The 16,654-nt window shown below is 42.3% G+C and overlaps 1 protein-coding gene; it reads left to right on the top strand.

Moving 5' to 3' along the window:
- LOC311094365 (uncharacterized protein) overlaps positions 1-16,654 on the top strand; it is a 337,913-nt gene that overhangs the window by 142,524 nt on the left and 178,735 nt on the right.

Below are 16,654 nucleotides of genomic sequence, written 5' to 3'. Positions count from 1 at the left end.
ATAGTTTAGTGTGATAAAAACGGGGTTTTCGTGTGCCAGTAGATGGCAGGAGCTACACTGGATGTAACACGGGTCTCATTTAGTGCTAGCCTGGCAAGCCAGACTACATCAAGATGTTTAGTCTGGCAACTCACCATAGACACGCTCACTCCGAGGGGCGGGATAAACGGCTGTCTTTCAAATTCCCTCTGCACGCAATAGGACAGCGCTTCAACCAACCAGAGCGTTTTCCCAACAGCGGAGCTAGTTGATAGATTCATTCAACTTTTGCCATATCTGGCCGGCAGAACGACGAACACATCTTCCTTTTTTAAAGAATGACTTAAGTGCCGTTCTTTGCTCTTTTCTCAAAGAAAAACTTAACTCCAAGTCCTCCTGAGTCGCGGACAAAGCCGATTCGAAAGACTGTTCTCCAGCAGCCGTCATTCTTTGTTTTCAAGTCGCAGGCAGGTAACCGTCGCAACTCTGTCGTCATATGTTAAGCCCGCCCCGCCTACTCTATAAGCGACGTGATTGGCCTGACCCAATTTAGGTTTTTGCAGCTAGAAGGTCTATTGAGAGTGTCTAGACCCACCTGGCTGCAAAATACATTTTGCTGCCGCTAGGGTGCGTCTAGATTTCTAGGCTAATTTAGTGCCAGTGTAGTAACGGACTTTTCAACAATTTTATTGAAAACGAACTTGAGGAGCATGAACCCCAGATGACTATTTTATTTAAAATGTAAAAATAAAGGCATGCCTCTTACAAAAGCCTGCTTCAAATAAAAGCCTGTTACCTTCTGCAGTTCAGGTAAATAAACCCGTTTTTATTTGAGGAATTACGGTTTCGGCCAAATTTACTTCAGGCCGACGCCAATAACATAAAAATGATCATATATCCACCGATACCGTATATCATGTCATGTGTGTCTCTCACCTCTGAACATGGTCTTAAGACTGTGATGAGACTGTGATGAAAGAAAGACACATTAGAGAATGATGTTAGTGAAATATTAAATATGAAAACAGAGGAATGATGTGTTGAGAGTTGATTTACTCCTGAAGCGTCACAGAGGATCTCATGAAGGACATTCACACAGCGAGACGTGACGAGACGATCAGACGAGACTGAAATAACAGGATCCATCAGTCTGTGTGGTTTTGATGGATCTGCTATCAGACGCCCGTCCTGAACACACCAAACACAAGAGGATCAAGTGTGAGTGTGTGATCAAGTGTGAGTGTGTGTGTGTGTGAGAGAGAGAGAGAGAGAGAGAGAGAGAGAGACAGAGAGAGTGTGTGTGTGTGTGTGTGTGAGGGAGAGAGTGAGAGAGAGAGAGAGAGAGAGTGTGTGTGTGTGAGAGAGTGTGTGTGTGTGTGTGTGTGTGTGTGTGTGTGTGTGTGTGAGGGAGAGAGAGAGAGAGAGAGAGAGAATGTGAGTGTGAGTGTGTGTGTGTGTGTGTGTGTGTGTGTGTGTGTGATAGTCACCTCTGAGAACCAGCTCTGCTCACAGTCAGTGTGTGTGTGTGTGTGTGTGTGTAATAGTCACCTCTGAGAGCCAGCTCTGCTCACAGTCAGTGTGTGTGTGTGTGTGTGTGTGTGTAATAGTCACCTCTGAGAGCCAACTCTGCTCACAGTCAGTGTGTGTGTGTGTGTGTGTGTGTGTGTAAAAGTCACCTCTGAGAGCCAGCTCTGCTCACAGTCAGTGTGTGTGTGTGTGTGTGTGTGTGTGTGTGTGTGTGTGTAAGGGCCGTTACATAGTCAACGCGAGCGACGCTCTCCCTTTCATAGTCTAAACAGTGGACGCAAGCGTCACGGGCGATGCGTGTATGCAATACACCGCTCACGCAACAGGGGGTAGTAGAGTCGGGTGATATTAGTAGAGTCGGGTCACGTGATATTCAGATCAAACTGGCAACTGAAGAGGAGTGCATTCTATTGCTGATTTTACATCGGCGGCAACAAAGGCAGCACAGAGTTATTAGGCGGTGGTATGTTCGCCCTTTAAATCGAAGAAGAGATCAGGATGGGGAGTTTGTGTCTCTGGTGCTTCCCATGCGAAGCCTGGACGAGGAGAGACATTTCCAGTACTTCAGGATGTCGGCGCCAAAATTTGAAGAATTGCTTTCACAAGTCATCCGCTTTCTCCCGGACACTCACCAGAATCACTGCAACCCGACTGGAGCTTCGCAAAGGCTTGCAGTGAGTTTGCGGTACCTCACAACAGGCATTAGCCTGCAGGCACTCTCTGCCAGCTACAAAATGGGCACCAGCACTGTTTCGGGCATTGTAGAGGAGATGTGTTGTGCCATCTGGGATGCCCTTCAGGGGGAGTCCATGGCCTTTCCTTCACGCAGTCAGTGGCAGGACATAGCGGAGGACTTTTTGAGACAGTGGCAGTTTCCCCTATGTGTCGGGGCGATTGACGGGAAGCATGTTCGCATCAGAGCACCACCACAATCAGGCAGCAACCTCTACAATTACAAAGGTTTTTTTTCTATGATCCTTATGGCAGCTGCTGATACGAACTGTAGATTTATTCACGTCGATGTTGGCGCATTCAGGCGTGAGAGCGATGGAGGTGTGTTGGTGCGTTTGGATCCAGACTGGCAGTGTAATTCATTTTAATATGAAGGCTACTGAACTTTAACATGTTTCACACAGAACATGACCTAACAAATGTCAATAACAAATAACTTCAGTAACAGCATGTAGCCAACAATATTGGTAGACAAATTAAGTCGAATTAAAAGGGCTCATACTGCCGCATGAGCTGTTTGTTGTCGCGCATCAAAATTGCGCTTTGTTTCTGAGGGAGATTCTGTAGAAAATGGCACAGGTAATTACAAAAAGTGGTGTGCATGTCCCTCTTTTCGCTCTCCCTCTCCCTCTCCCTCTCTCTCTCCTGCCGTATTTCCTGCAGCCTATCGAGGAGCGTATGCTCACATGGATCCATAATTGGCCTGTGGCTTTTGCGCTTCCTTTTACCACCACGGGAGGCTGATGACGTCGGGGTGGTGGGGGATGAGATGGTGTAGCAACGGTTGAAGCCACTAGTGTCGGGGTGGTGGGAGGGTCAGATAGAAGTGGGGAAAACTGGGATATGGATGAGTCGGGATTGGGGGTAGATGGAAGTGCCTGATCTCCCTGCGCAATAATGCTTTCCTCCTCATCATCATCTTTATCATCATTGTCGCCCTCATCGTCTCCCTCACCTGCCTACACAGAAAGAAAATGTATGCCTACTCCTGTTTCAAACGTCCTGACCAAATCAGTAGCCTACCATTCTCAGTAAATGACAGTAATGACAGTTATAAAGGCATCAGAATAATAAAATATTATAACATAACTTAAATTTAAATGTACAAATTGAATGGATTTGAATGTACACACACACACACACACACACACACACACATACATCTCTCTCTCTCTCTCTCTCTCCCCTGCCGTAGGCTATTTCAGCTTCTCGCGAAGGGCACAGAGCATTGGCTTCTAGATAGGCTACACACACAACGTTGTTTACATACCGAAAAATTTGATTCTGTACTCCTATGCTTTATGAATTCACTCATCCAGCTAAGTTGAGTCAATATTTTTGGGTAGCCGAAACTTAGCTGCCCCGCACCACTTCTGCACGCCACCTTCCACTTTTTGTGCGCCCTAGTGAATTTGTCACGGGCTCTTTTCCAGTCCGTTTTCACTTTATCTAAGGGTTTTCCCATCGCGGTTGCAACCTCTCTCCAGGCATTTTCCAACGCAATTTTATTGGAGTGTAATTGCGATGAACTATCGTATAAATGTGGATGTATGTGTATAAGCTCGCATAAATTTTCCTCTTCGCCCGCCATTGTATTCAAACCTTCTTCTTCTGTAAACATAATATACTTGAATTAATGTACAATAATTGCAATGTCGCCCCCACCGACAAAGCATAGTATTGCGTACATCAGCGAGTCGCGTATCAAAAACTAGATGTGTTGACTATGTAACGGCCCTAATAGTCACGTCTGAGAACCAGCTCTGCTCACAGTCAGTGTGTGTGTGTAATAGTCACCTCTGAGAGCCAGCTCTGCTCACAGTCAGTGTGTGTGTGTGTGTGTGTGTGTGTGTGTGTGTAATAGTCACCTCTGAGAGCCAGCTCTGCTCACAGACTCCATTGAGTCTTTGATTGAGTGTTTGATTCAGTAAACCAGAGGGAAGTTTGTACACAACCCGCTCCATCTCTCCACAGGACACACTGATGTTACTCATGTTTCAGAGGAAGCTGTTATATAAATCACAGAACAAATTATTGCATATTATATTGCATGACAAGTGTTTTACAGCAAACATTTAAAAACGTGTGAAAAAAGTGCAATAATGTGCATTTAAAGCGTTGATGTTAGTCTCATCTGCTGTAATTTCTCTTATATTGATCATTAAGTTCATTTCTATAATAATTGTTTTAAAAAAAACGTTAAAAACATTAGCAAATAACAAGAAACAGGAAAAAAGATATTCAGATTCAGAAGTGTTTTTTCAAAATCGGGCGTGCTAGTGCGTGCCAGCGCCAGTCGCGTTTCCACTGTCACTCCCGGGGCTTGATCGGGCCCTTCGGGGCTCCTCGGGGCCAATGGCCAGGGTTTTCTGGCCCGCCGAATACCTCGGTCCAAAGCGGGCCAGCTCAGGCTAGAGGAGTGGTGACGAACAGAGGCGGGTTTACCTGAGTCTGGAAACATTCTGTCAGCATTTAAGACTTTAAGGCCCCATCCACACTACTGCGTTTTCATTTAGAAACGGAGACCTTTTGCTACGTTTGCACCTCCCGTCCAGACTAAAACGGCAAAAACGAAGACCTAAAACGGAGAAGTTTAGAAATGCTGCCAACCTGTTTCGCGTTTTGAATCTCCGGAGGGCGTTTTAGTGAAGACGGTTCAAAACGGAGGACTTTAGAAACGATGACGCAGAGGCTCACGCTTGGCTCTATGATTGGGTGTCATCAGTCATGGCGTATCCTTCCCTGATTCGTCAGCCACCCATCACATGACCCGTCCCCTGAAGAAAACATACAAAAACAGCCTGGACTACATAACGTTAGTGACTGCAATATGGATAACGAATTACAAGCGTTACTGACTTTGATGTCTTTGCTAGCAGCTGTTGTGCAAGTAAATTCTGCATTTTACAATGCTATAACTGCCTACATGCGCCGGAGGCAAGCTATTATTCGAGTGATCTGTGACAATTCCCATGTGCAGCGGCAGTATCGACCGTACATGGAGCGTCGGTTTTGGGTTAAGCCGGGAAGAACCAGCGCATGGTGGGATAATTTTATCAATGAAGTTGTGGTTCCTGAGGAATGGTGCGAAAACTTTCGAATGTCCAGATTGGCACTAATCAACCCTTAGCGAAAGACTACGTCCACACGTGGAAGGAGCAACAACAAAAATGAGGGCCCCCGTGGATGTACTAACAAAGGTAGCGTGCACGTTGTATTACCTGAGTGACGAGGGGAGACTTCGGAAAACCGCAAATGCATTTGGACTATCCCGACTAGTTGTTTTAGTAATCATCCGACAGGTCTGTAAGGCCATCATCATTTTCATGGGTCCCGAACAAAGAGGCCCAGGTGAAGGATCTTGTTGTGAACTTCTATCGGACACACGGGATGCCACAAACAACCCTTAGCCAACTCAACAGACTACATCAACAGAAAGGGAAAACATTCTTTGAATGTACAAGCTTTGTGTGACCACCAGTATCGTTTCATGAATGTTGTTGTAAAATGGCCGGGGAGTGTGCACGATGCGCGCATATTTGCCAACTCAAAACTGTGTGCTGACCTAAAAAAATGGGACAATACCCTCCTGCCCTAGAGAGTTAGTGGAAGGTGAAGATGCTGTCCCCGTGTTTCTTCTGGGGGGTCCAGCTTATCCCCTTATGCTGTACCTCATGAAGGAGTACCCCAACGGCGGAGTTACTCCACAGGAGCAGTATTACGGCCTATCTCTTAGCAAGGCGCGCATGGTGATCAAATGTTCATTCAGACGTTTGAAGGCACGGTTTGCAGCTTTGCGAAGGTCGATGGACATAAACATGAAGGACCTTCCTTTTGTGATATATGCTTGCTTTGTTCTGCACAATTATTGTGAAATGAACAATGAACCTGTAAACGAGCAATGCATAAATGCTGCTCACCAGTACGACAGGGATTTCCAGCCACACATGAGAGATTGTAATGTGAGAGCAAATAGCAATGAAAATGAAGGGAAACGAGTGAGACGTGTGTTGAAGACATTTCTTGACCCTTAAAGAGCACCTATTATGCAAAATTCACTTTTACATGGTGTTTGAACATAAATGTGTGTTGGCAGTGTGTGTTCACAACCACCCTAATAATGATGAAAATCCACACAGTGCTTTTTTTAAAAAATACCCATAAATCATAAGCGCTGTCTCAGAACAAGCTGTTCTCAAAATCTATGCAATGTGACGTAGAATTGCACAAGCCCCTCCCACGACTGTTGACTGACACTTCAGTTTGAGCATAGCCCCGCCCTGAGTGAGCTGGACACAGAGTCCGCCATTGTTCGACGCTTGAGCAGCTGTAGACAAGAATGTCTCCTAAGCGATTGAGGTGTGTTGTTGTTGGATGTAAGAATGAACATAGCAGTCTTCATTTACTCTTGTTATTACTCGAGGATGGATCTGTACAACTGCTCTCGTGATTCAGCTTACAGTCTCCGGAGGAGCGACAGGACTAACGTTACTGGCAGAAATGAAATTGAGAGCGCGCACTTTATGACATCTCATCGAGTCGTTTTACGGATATAAAGTTTACCAGTTTATAAGCACCCACTGAAAAGGTGTGTATATATTTGTGGTTGTAACGAGTGTTTTGTGTACTTCGCTTTGTATGTTGATGACAATGAAAGGGAGAGAGAGAGAGAGAGAGAGAGAGAGAGAGAGAGAGAGAGAGAGAGAGAGAGAGAGAGAGTTTATGGATAAGACTTTAATGCGCACTATGTTTATTAGCTTTTACAGTGATTTTCTGGAGTAAAACTAACGCTTCATCTTTTGTGTGATGTACAATAAACTTAACTGAACTCAACAGTATATTTTGGTCATCATTCGGACGGGGTTTGCTACAGCAGGCTTGTATTAATAGTGGATAAAAGCAGATGACAAATTAGTTATAACCATAATTAAACTAAACGATACCTGTTCTATCTCCATCCAGCATATATTCTCTGGCTCTGTGGACATTATTGTCCAACTCCTGGTCGAAATGAACAGCGTTAGAGGCATAATAGGTGCCCTTAAACTAAAACGTTTATTTTTAACGTTTATAAAAAACAGGTTTCCCAGTACAGTGAAAGTATTCCTTTGCCTTTTGCTCTGACTGCCATGTGTTTTTTAAATGTGTTTTTTAAATATGGTTATTATTAAATGTATGTCACAGTGTCTGGTTTGTGTTCCCTGGGTAACCACTAGATGTCCTCCTTCCCCACGGTGTCTTTCACATTCTGAACTACATTCCCCACGATCCTTGTTTCCTCATTGCACTCAGCTGTCCCTTGTCACTAATCATTGCACTCAGCCTATTCCCCATTAGCATTGTCATTTCCCTGTGTATATAAGCCTGTCTGTTTGAGTGTTTGTCACAGAGTCGTTATTATATGTCACCCTACACTTCCGATCTGTGGTTCCTGTCTGTTCTGGTTTGTTTCTTGTTTATTTTGTATTTGGACTGCTATGATGGATTTTGACCCTTGCATGGACGATTATGAGTTGGATTGCCCCGATATTAAAAATACTGTACATGGATCTCTCTGTTTCCCGAGTGTGTTACGTGACAGAACGACTCCGTCAAAGCAGAGATCCAGCGGTATTGATTTTCGTGGCGCTTCCCCAACCACGAGGACAGAGAGGAGGCAGCGGAAATGGAATTCGCCAGTGGAAGAGGTTCCTGCTCGAATGAACATCTTTCAATGCCTGGCATTATGGACCCGTCAGACCGAGGAGGCCATGGCGATCAACAGATCAGAGTTCCATTCGCCACAGGTCCCGTTCAGCTCAGAGCCTGCACATCGCCACCCGAAACAGAGGAGGAGAAGGAAGACTCCCTCCGTGACTGTTCCGGTGAACCTCATTCCGGTGGACCTTGTTCCTTGTTCGATTGTCGAGTTCACGCGCGTGATCATAGGTAACTAAACCTATGCGTGTGAACTCGACAATCGATTACTATGGACTTCGACCGAAAACAGGATGTAAACACAGGTATGTGCGCTGGCTGAAATAACATCATTTTTATTAATATCTTTCACATCTACTGCAGTCAGATTCACCCGTGATCACTCTGAAGGAATCACTCACATGGCTGGGCACTTGTAATGACACATCAAGGATGTTAAGAGGCTAAAAGCTGGTTTAAAACTTGCCCCATTGAAGTCAACAGGGTGCAAATTTTAAAAAGAGGATAACACGGTGTAGGCAACACCGATTTTTGTCGTTGTTCTCTGTATTGACAGCACTCCAAATTTACAAAAACATTAGCTCAATGTTAAAATTGACCGGAGTTCTCCTTTAAATATTCAAGTAAACAACAAAAATGCCAGCAAACGGTTGCTTTTATCGTGTTTGTTTGCGATAGCGCTGTTTCCAGTGATTTCTTTCTGATTAGTTTTCTGATAAAAAAGATGGGTTAGTGCACGGGATTCCAGAGATGCGTGTTACAGGCGTGTTTTAGTGAAGCGCTCTGGGGTGCGTTTCCCGTACAACTATAGCCTATAGCTCGCTGCTTAACTACCATAGTAGGGGAGAACGGGGTAATGTGAGACATCGGGTAATGTGAGACACCCCCTGTATCTAGGCAACGGAACACAATTTTGGCCATTTGACCATTATGTTTTCAAGCCCCTCTCATTTCCCCTTGGCCATGAAGGAGATGACCTCATGGTGCTGTAGTAAGCATGTTTTTTTCACAAAAATATTTTTTTTGCATGTAAAAGTAAATTTTCTTGCTGTCAACTTAATCAACTGTTGTGCCAAAGCAAATTGATTCAGGTAGAAAAACTTATATCATACATGTTGATGAACTACCAACATATAAAACCATGTGATGATGCTAGCTGAAGATTACCCTGAATTGCTAAGAGAGATAGTTTTTTTCTAAAATGTGGCGGTGGTGTAAAGTGAGACAAATGCTGTGGGGTAAAGTGAGACATGAGGCACAAGTTAAGTTTAATCTTAAACATATTTTAACGTAATATTACATGACATGTTTTATTTTTAATGTCATAAACATTGTAGAAAAGCCATCAAAAAGAGAAGGGGGAAGTAAAATCAGTAGCCTAGTGTGCAGTAGCTGAGGCAAAGAGGTGGAGCACCTTCTCCCTCTCACCTTGTCCTAATGGAGCGTTTGTCCCCTCCTCGACAAAACCCCCAAGGTCCGTTTTAGGACCGAGGTCACTGACACTCTCCCTGGGAGCCTGCTTGGGAGTAAAGTCAGCATGGGAATCTCGTCCATTTGCAACCACACGGACACTGTCCATTTTTGTTTTCGGAGGAGGACCTTCCTCCACCGCTTTTTCTGTAGGGGTGTCTCAAGCCCCTGGAGTCGCTTCGCCGTTTACCCAGACCGACCATTCAACAAGCATATGTTTTACTTTGGGATCAACCGAGAAGCTCCGGACGGTAAACCGCGATGCGCAGGCTCCCTACACATGGGTCTCGCTCCACTCGGGCCTGGGATCGAGACGACACGGCCACTCATAGGGTGTGTGAGGAACCATCCACTGGGGGCAGGGGCGGGAGGCATCTGGATCGAGGCCGTGGGAGGCTCTCGCAGGGCGAAGTTCGGCTCTTAAGGCGTGCCAGGGGGGCCCCAGCTAGCCCCCCCCATTCCCCGCCCGCCCGCGGTCACCGCCACCTTTGCGGACATCCGTTTCAGGCGGGCCATCTGAGTCTCCCGAGGTCTCGTGTCAACGTGCAAATCAGGGAGGAGCAAGCTGACCCTCGACCGGGCAGGGGCCGTCCCCAGGCACGTCCGATGCACCAATCGATCGGGCACCCCGACTTGACGGCCCGAAGGAGAGGGTGCGCTCCTCTGGGCCCCAGGCAACCCTGAGGCGCCTGTTTTCCATTACCTTGTCCGATAAGTGTCGTCTCCCTCCTCTACAACACCCCGAGCGTCCGTGTTTGGACCGTCGTTGCTTCAGCAGGAGCGCCAGCAGGTGTACAGATCTGACTTTGACCGGAGATGACCCACCCTCCCTGGGGCTGGCCCAGGAGGTCTGCGAGCATGGAGCTCTTCTTCAAATACAAGATATTTTTGGACATTTTTACGAGGAGGAATATCCTCCAGTGTGTCTTTCACCCCTAGCTCACCCAGGACGGTGCACGTTCACCGGTATGCACGCCCTGGCACCGAGGGACTGGGTGTCCAAACCAGACCCTATTTACTGGAAGTCTCGCCCACACAAAGTGCACTTTCTCTGAGCTGGGTCAGGCGGTTTCCACACCAGGTCTGACCATCACGGTTCTCTGGTCCGTGTTCCTTGTCCAAGCGGAGCATTGTCCCTCCTCCACAAAGACCCAAAGGTCCGTTTTAGAACCGACTTTGCTCCAGACGGAGCTCCAGCAGTGGCGGACAAATCCGAATCTGGCCCAGGATGGGCCACCCTCCTTGGGCTGGCCAGGGGACGTCTGACTGCATTGAGCTTCCAAACGTATCACAATATTTTGGACATAGTTCTTTTATTTGTTTCAATATCCTCCAGTGTGCCATTCACCTTCACTTGGATGCGCACCGATGGGTCATCAAAAAAAATGTGCTTAATTGACCAATCCCCATGATTCTGTTACTAGTCCGACATTAGTTCTGGAATGTGTGGTTGTCAAGCTAGCTGTCAGGATTCTTACTGTTACAACATGTGTTGTTATGGAAGTTTCAGAGTGGAAAAAGTAAGTGGATCAGTTTACCCCCAGCTGGTTCACTTTACCCCCTTGATTTCTCTGGTCTGTCTCAGTTTACCCCTAAGCTGGGGTAAAGTGAGACACAAGACCACTTTTTAAAAAACAATCATATTTTCACTGCCCTTTATCCTGAATACATTCTAATCATTTCCATTTCTAGGAAACATCCTGAATTAATGGGAAATGTGTAAATTTGACTGATATATCATTTTAGCTCGCTTAGAGGGGAACAAATGTAAAAAATGTCTCACTTTACCCCACTCTCCCCTACGATGCATCGTTGGAGAAATCAACTAGCTAGTCACGACTGTTAACCCGAAACCGTATGTCGCAAAGTATCGTTCAACCAAGTTGGTTTATGACGTCTCGCACGTGGACTAATAACTTATTTTAATTAATCTGTTTGAGATCGAATTAACGCTAGATTTTGTCATATAAGTTACAGACATGACATCTGAAGACCATTTCTAATTTTTCTCAGTTATTTTGCTTTGTTACCAGACTCATTTGGCTCGTTCTTACATAGTAGAGCACGTTCGCACATGCGCAGTCTTCAAAAACGGTGCTTTAAATCTCTTGACAAACTAAAAGACATAAATGACATTTGTATTCTAAATAAATAACACGGGTTGTACTGAATGTCAGCTTGCTTATTTTGCTAAAGATAAGGATTTATTCAGTCTACATCTCATGTAAACTAGAAACTATCTAACCACAGCTCGAGAGCTGTCGTTCCAACCACACAAGTTTGCGATGCTGTTTGCGAACGTTCGTTGGAACGATGGTTTCGGGAAACACCAAATCGTTTAACTATGCTGATAACGACAGAACTTGCGACCATAGTTGACTAACGATGCTGTCGGGAAACGCACCCCAGGTTTACAATAAGAAACGTGGGACATTCCTCGGCATAAATGTATTCGCACATCAATAACATCGCGGCACTTTATTTATAGAATATTTTAAAATTTGGGCAATATGTAGGCTAAATATAACAGCGAGATACATTTAAAACCTTTCATAATGATAGTGAATCGCAATTCAAAAGCACTTAGCGTATAGCTGAGGTGAAACGTGAGAGAGTGAGATAGTGAGAGCATGTAAACCACACGCTCCTCCAAACTACAGTGACTCCCCGTGAAGAAACGAGCCTGGGTGCAGGGATGATGAACACATGTATTTAATGGATTTTGTATTTTAAAGCCTTTAGAAAAAATCAAATGTAATTTCTATTTAAATACATTTAAGATGAGTATTTTAGTATTTTCAAATTACATAAAATACTTTTTGCCAGTCAACCTCTTTATCAGGGTATTGATTTAGTGGATCAACTCCCAGCAAACATTGGTCCGACGGCAACGTCGTGTCCAATAGTCGCGGTAGGGCGGCATAAATCGGTAAAAATATGTAACACAGAACATTTCCTAAAAATGCATTCAGATACATTTGTACATGTCTACAGTTCTCTGGGGTTGCATGTATAATTGTTATTTTGACTTTTAGCTACGTGTAGTTCAATATATAGTGTATTGGGTGAGAGGACGTCACCTGGCGACGTCTTTTACACGTGCATTTATAGTCCATCATGACCCTCTATGAAATCCTTGTGAAATATGCAAAAGCTGTGCTTAATCCTTGCATGGTTAATACTGCAATAATGAATTTAATTGCCCATAGTAGTTTTTAAGAGGTTGTGAAGACGTCCACTGACGTCCTTTACACGTCAAGGCTGTGAATACACGTCCACTGACGTCTTTTACATACGGAGCCCCTGAGGGGACCTGTGAAAAAAAAAAAAAAAAAATAGGACTTTCGCGTGCGCACGAGAAACTTTCGCGTGCGCACGAGAAACTTTCGCGTGCGCACGAGAGGATTTCATAGAGGATTTCAAGGATTTCATAGAGGGTCATGATGGACTATAAATGCACGTGTAAAAGACGTCGCCAGGTGACGTCCTCTCACCCAATACACGTGCGCACGAGAAACTTTCGGTTTGCGTTATAGCGTAATTAATACAAATGTGAAAATATGGATGATGTATATATCATTTATGTTGTTGTTTGACATGTTTTGAAGTGTATATTTTAGCAAAAATCTCAAGCAAGGTGCTATTAAAGACAAGACTTAGAGGCATATTTTAGTCACAATTCAAATAATTGTATTAACTTTGAATATACTTTGAATAAACTTTGTATTTGTATGTGTATTGATAAAAAAATAAACAACAGGCTAATAATCTTCTGCTACTGAGATGAAGGAAACATTTTTTTAAAGAAGTAAAGTTCACAAGATTGCTATTTATCTTGATCAAACTGTTCCGTCATCAGCTCTTCCTCAGTTCCGCACTGCAGAATAAAATAGTCATCCTCTGCTGCAGTTGTACGGATTCTTAACGCATTTATTGCAACTACATTTCATCTTTTTCTCATCAAACAACCAGATTAACGAATGGTTCGACACAACCCGTACCGAGGAGCCTAGACAGGTCTTTCTTCTGTATAGATATACTGTATACAGGGTAAATGACGACTGTTGGCCTACCATGGTCGCCCTCGTCCAGTAAGTTTAAAATAATAATAATAATAATAATAATAAATTAAGATATAAATCAATATAATTCGTTGTAAATTAAATATTTTAAACAATAGCTACAAAAAGGTAATAATTGACTGTATAGTCCTAACATTCATGCATGAACTGTAATTCAGACTTACTGTCTAACAACCAGAAAACAGAGAACATCAGAGATATTAAAATACATACTCTTCTGAGTTTTATGATGTAGGCCTTTTTTTATTAAAATTTATCGGCATATAATTTATATCTCAAGGATGCGAGCTTGTGCGTGGCGCACTCAGTCATGTTGAGAGGGAAACACGCATTATATTATTAGGCTAGTCTATTCAGAAATAGTGTAAAAGACCTGTAAATAAAATACAACATTAACATTATAAACACTATTAATAACATATAGGCTATGCGTATTTTACTTCCCCATAGCCAAATCCTTAAATGAATGGAATCAGAAAACAACAAGAAAAGAAAAATAAGTAACCACTTAAAATAATAATAATAAATGCATAGTAGTCTATAAAAATAGCCCATTGTGCCCTTTACTACAAACAACTTTTAGGCTATTTTAAACGCCAAGCCTAAACGAATTTATTTGAATCGAAACTTAAACTATACCGCAAAGTTGGGTTCGCGCATCTTTCGTTCGGTCCAAAGTTTAATACTGAACAGGAATTAATAATCATTTAGGCTAATAATGAACCGGCTGTGATGTCAAGTTATAAAGAAACATTTGGATATAGAAAATTACTGTAACAGATTGTTTATAGGCTTTACAACAGCTCTTGGATAAAGTTCTACACGTCCGCATCATGTTGTTTTCTTTCTTTTTCAAAGGCATGACATTTTGTAGTCATTTTGAATGTACACAAATAAAAATATACATTTTACTGTTTCGAATGACAGAGTATGAAACGATAAAGTATTAAGTCCCCCAACTGAGGAACAAATTCAAGTGATGGCGCCGGCGAATCGCGCTATTAACAACATCGGTTCACTTCTGGCATTAACTTGACATCACAGCCGGTTCATTATTAGCCTAAATGATTATTAATTCCTGTTCAGTATTAAACTTTGGACCGAACGAAAGATGCGCGAACCCAACTTTGCGGTATAGTTTCAGTTTCGATTCAAATAAATTCGTTTAGGCTTGGCGTTTAAAATAGCCTAAAAGTTGTTTGTAATAAAGGGCACAATGGGCTATTTTTATAGACTACTATGCATTTATTATTATTATTATTATTATTATTATTATTATTATTATTATTATTATAAGTGGTTACTTATTTTTCTTTTCTTGTTGTTTTCTGATTCCATTCATTTAAGGATTTGGCTATGGGGAAGTAAAATACGCATAGCCTATATGTTATTAATAGTGTTTATAATGTTAATGTTGTATTTTATTTACAGGTCTTTTACACTATTTCTGAATAGACTAGCCTAATAATATAATGCGTGTTTCCCTCTCAACATGACTGAGTGCGCCACGCACAAGCTCGCATCCTTGAGATATAAATTATAGGCCGATAAATTTTAATAAAAAAAGGCCTACATCATAAAACTCAGAAGAGTATGTATTTTAATATCTCTGATGTTCTCTGTTCTCTGGTTGTTAGACAGTAAGTCTGAATGACAGTTCATGCATGAACGTTAGGACTATACAGTCAATTATTACCTTTTTGTAGCTATTGTTTAAAATATTTAATTTACAACGAATTATATTGATTTATATCTTAATTTATTATTATTATTATTATTATTTTAAACTTACTGGACGAGGGCGACCATGGTAGGCCAACAGTCGTCATTTACCCTGTATTTACAGTATATCTATACAGAAGAAAGACCTGTCTAGGCTCCTCGGTACGGGTTGTGTCGAACCATTCGTTAATCTGGTTGTTTGATGAGAAAAAGATGAAATGTAGTTGCAATAAATGCGTTAAGAATCCGTACAACTGCAGCAGAGGATGACTATTTTATTCTGCAGTGCGGAACTGAGGAAGAGCTGATGACGGAACAGTTTGATCAAGATAAATAGCAATCTTGTGAACTTTACTTCTTTAAAAAAATGTTTCCTTCATCTCAGTAGCAGAAGATTATTAGCCTGTTGTTTATTTTTTTATCAATACACATACAAATACAAAGTTTATTCAAAGTATATTCAAAGTTAATACAATTATTTGAATTGTGACTAAAATATGCCTCTAAGTCTTGTCTTTAATAGCACCTTGCTTGAGATTTTTGCTAAAATATACACTTCAAAACATGTCAAACAACAACATAAATGATATATACATCATCCATATTTCCACATTTGTATTAATGACGCTATAACGCAAACCGAAAGTTTCTCGTGCGCACGCGAAAGTCCTATGTTGTTTTTTTTTTTTCACAGGTCCCCTCAGGGGCTCCGTATTTACACGTCTAGTCAAGCAAGACAGAAAAAAAAAAACAGGAATTATCTTTATGAAATACACGACTTGAATAAAAATAAATATATATAAATATATATAGGCTATAATATATTATATAAATATATTTACTTTATCTTGTTTAAATAAATTATAATCACAAAGTGCCCAGTGTGGTTAAGTGAATGCAAAGCCACTGCATTTTAGTCATTATTTCAACCTGTTGTACCTGATGTATTCGTTGAAAACGAAAAATGTAAAACAGAAATATATCCGGTCACCATTTATGTCTGAGTTGGATGTAATCATAGATATCATATATAAACGCTAGATGTCTTATGGCGCAGTCACTTCCGGCATCACCGTTCGGCCATCTTGTGACAGTGAAGCTGTGCATTAAGGTGAATGATCAGCATGCACACAAATCCTCTTATCTCGCTGAAATCTTGACGGATTTACAAACGGTTTGGTTTCTTACAAACGTTATTAACGTGGCTATAATTCCGAATGCTTGAACATGTATGTTATAATTATTCATATGTATGCACTGTATGTATGCAGTGTCATAACTACATCTCTGACGTTTATAACAAACCAAACCGTTTGAAAATCGGTAGAAAATTGAGCAAGTTATGGTTATTTAAAAGTATATGCACCATTAAACAAGTGAGCGAGCACACTGTCGCAAAATGTCCGCCACGTGCGGACGTCGACCTCCATTGGCCAGCAGCGCGC

The sequence above is a fragment of the Abramis brama genome (assembly GCF_963993115.1).
Source record: "Abramis brama genome assembly, chromosome: 1".
In the NCBI taxonomy this organism is placed as follows: Eukaryota; Metazoa; Chordata; class Actinopteri; order Cypriniformes; family Leuciscidae; genus Abramis; species Abramis brama.
Note: the sequence above shows the minus strand (reverse complement) of the source record. Positions and strands in the feature narration are given on the sequence as shown.